Source organism: Rhagoletis pomonella, unplaced genomic scaffold (genome assembly GCF_013731165.1).
Source record: "Rhagoletis pomonella isolate Grant_MI unplaced genomic scaffold, Rhpom_1.0 Rhpom_scaffold_16602, whole genome shotgun sequence".
Classification (NCBI taxonomy): Eukaryota; Metazoa; Arthropoda; class Insecta; order Diptera; family Tephritidae; genus Rhagoletis; species Rhagoletis pomonella.
This window is the reverse complement of record NW_023475117.1, coordinates 1-3,305: the sequence shown is the minus strand read 5'-3', so window position 1 is coordinate 3,305 and position 3,305 is coordinate 1. Positions and strand designations below refer to the sequence as shown.

At 33.8% G+C, this 3,305-nt stretch overlaps 1 long non-coding RNA gene across 1 annotated transcript; it reads left to right on the top strand.

Moving 5' to 3' along the window:
• The first annotated feature begins 73 nt into the window (after nt 1-73).
• Nucleotides 74-519, top strand: LOC118757319. Its single transcript, XR_004995202.1, has 2 exons — nt 74-229; nt 297-519. It is a non-coding gene; the product is annotated as an uncharacterized LOC118757319 (long non-coding RNA).
• The last annotated feature ends 2,786 nt before the right edge of the window (nt 520-3,305 follow it).

Below are 3,305 nucleotides of genomic sequence, written 5' to 3'. Positions count from 1 at the left end.
GAAAGGCATTCAATAGTAGCAAAATATGCATACATATGCACGTATTTGCATACTTTTTCTCTTCAACTAGATTCCAATGTTTTTAAAATAACTTTGTACACAGTACGGCATCCGAGCATCCAATGCAGGAAATTATATAACAAATACTTCAAATACTTTAAGAGGAAGTAGAAGTGATCTTTCCACGTATATATCATCAAACACCCACTACACATGAACTCCTATTATGGTAAGTATAATTTAATAAGTTTGCGCACTCAGCCAGTGCTTATAATAAATAAGTTTCACTTTTTCAGGTCATCAACACAATCGGTTGTATTTTCAGATTTTGAAGTAATCACTGGAACCCCATTTTAATCAATGCACACATTGCGCAAGGTGCATGTTCACGTTTAGTGTGATTTGCGGGCCACAGGCTTTAGTACTAGTACATCTAAGGCAGATAATAATTTGAATGGTGATCTTATTAATGCTTCCATGTACGCAGTGCTATGTCAAACATGCAGCTATGAATATGAAGAGTTTGTTTCTTTCAAATCGGCTAGTAAACCAGAAATAGCCAAGGCATTTACTTATGTCGAAGGCTGTTATGATTTATATTACACCTTGCAGCCTGGAAATCTTTGTTTGAGTGCAGAATCTTTGAAGAAAAAAAACAGAAAGGGGCGCGCCTAACAAACAAATCACCACATATGTATGTATAAGAGCAAGTACCAAATTTCACACTGTTCTACTAATTGCTGGGTTCCCACAATCCCACTGGCGCTTCAGGTGTAATATAAGCTATGGTTTTGAGCTTTGGCTTTGTATGCTTGCAGTCAAAGTGGCCGTCAATTTCCGGTAAAATTAACCGAACCGCTGATTGCCATTTTATATATTGGAGAAGATATAAAACACATGGAAGAGCTTCACAAAGCTATACACGTTAAAGCAGTGATCGAAGGTATGTATAAATATGTAGAATCCAAAAAAAAAAACTTTAATTTAAACTATTTTAACTTTTTTATGCTAATAGCTCCTGCAAATGAACAACATCGAATTGGGCTACAAAGGCATGGACATCAATTAGGCGGTTTGCCTACACCTTTCTGCGTATGTGTTTGTGCAATAATTGAGCCGTTCAGTGCACACATCGATTAACTCCACTTTTTGAAAAATCTTAGTACATAATATTTATAACATTATTTATTTGATTTTATTATATGAATGGAATTTTAAGAAATAATGTACATTATTTGATCGCACCTCCCAACTTTTTTTTGGTGGAGTTTATCAATTTGTGCACTGAACGACTCAATTATAGAATGTCATGCGTTCCCATGTAAATTAATTATTAAGGAATATTGCGAACCATTGCAATAGTTAAGATATCGTTATAATAAACGATTGTAGGATATACATATATTTATATTTAAGTTTATTTTTAGGTAAAAGTATTTTAATGTTTTAATGTTAATTTTTCAAATATTCTAGATAAAAATTTTAAAAGTTCGATTATGTTTTTAGTGCTAAATATTTGACCATAGCTGTAATTTCGGCAACAAAATTAAAAATGTTTCTTTTTGTAAAGACCATTTTCATCTCTTTGTTAAAAATTTGGCGGCCCTGAAAAGGGCCTATTTTTGGAAGATGTTGAGGAGTTCTGCCGATTGTAATGCAAACGTGGGCCTTTTTTGGTAACATCTAGTGGATTATCTCGATAGGACCAAACTCTTGAAAATGAAACGTATGTATGGCAGCTGAAATAATAAAACTTAGTGATACAAATTCAATAAATTTTATATGAATTCGCTAAAATGTATCAGTGTTTTAGGTATCACAATTAATTTCAAAAAAAATAAACTATACTTACTTGTAAATGTATGCTATTTTCTAAGTCTAGGTCAGTATTTTTTTAAATTTTCTTTTTCTATTGTGGGCATTTTCAATAAGTTCCTTATTTAGTTTTCTTATTTTAAAGAACATTCTTGCCCTGAAAAATAATTTTTTCACTTTAATGTCGCAATGAATATTGGAAGCTTGCTCAATGTGTTTTTTTACAAAATCGTTTGTAATGAGCAAGCTATCTTCATTCACTGCTTTAAATACTGACTCTAGATCACGCATTACATCCATCATACTACTGCTGGGGATAGATAAACCCCCCTCACTTAAGTGAGTTGCCCAGGAGTATGACGGATCTTCCCTACTTCTGATTGAGGTGCTAGGTATGTCGTCTCGCAATTTGTGGCATATATACCCAGCTAAGTGCTCCAAACCATCGTACTCCAAATCTTCGAATTCAAGCTGCTCCACCGGCCATAGCTCCGAAGCAACTTTCAAATTTTTCAATATTATACCTTCGAATACATTGGCATGCATTTTAAGTATAGTTGCGTGATTTGTTGGGTATATACATAACTATCTATTTTAAATGTATTTTAAATACTTACCTGAAAGAGGCGCCAGTGTTATTTCTAAATCAGGTGTATCATCTACCTCGACATTGGCAGAATGCGATAGGACACCTTCATTATGCACAAGTAAATACAACCTGAGGCGGTATTTAAATTCTTGCTGATCCGGGTGATCATGCAGCCCACCTTTTGACCGGATCACTCCAAAAAAATTTTCAAGCACATCCTGGTTGAGACGGTAAGTTAAAATATATTTCCCATTGAATCGGGTTTTTATAGCTTCAAACAACATTTTCAGTGCTCTATTCGTCTGAATGATTCCTTAAAGTAAATTAAGCAAAAGTCGTTGAACATAAACTCTTATCAACAAATATGGAATACATATTATATTATTATATATATATAGTATTTGGTCCTATTCCTCAAGAGCTAGGCCGTAAGCATGACATCGCTTTCTCGAATCAGCGTGTGACACCCTGACGCACATAGGGGGTATTAGCCGATTTATGCGGCCAAAATTATTTTTATGAATATTTCAACTCGAAATGTTTAGAAAAGACGTGTTATGACATATATAATTTTCAAGTAGGTTAAAACACTAACAGAGTTGCCACCTGTTAAAAAATTGTGTTCAATTTGTTATATGAATTGCTGCAATATGGGTATCAATGAAAATGGGTTTGAAGAGGCTTTATCTCTAAGGAACCTTCCAGGGTTTAAAAAATCAAATTCAACTTTAATTGAAGGAATTAAATAATTCAAATATGAATCACAGGATAGGTGAGAAATGGGTGTATTCGAGGTGCAATTAATGCGGCAGTGTTACTCTTTTATGATAGAGTATCACGTTCTACGCGAAATCTTGGACGAATAAAATTTTGACAATCAGTTACTCATCATTGGCAAATC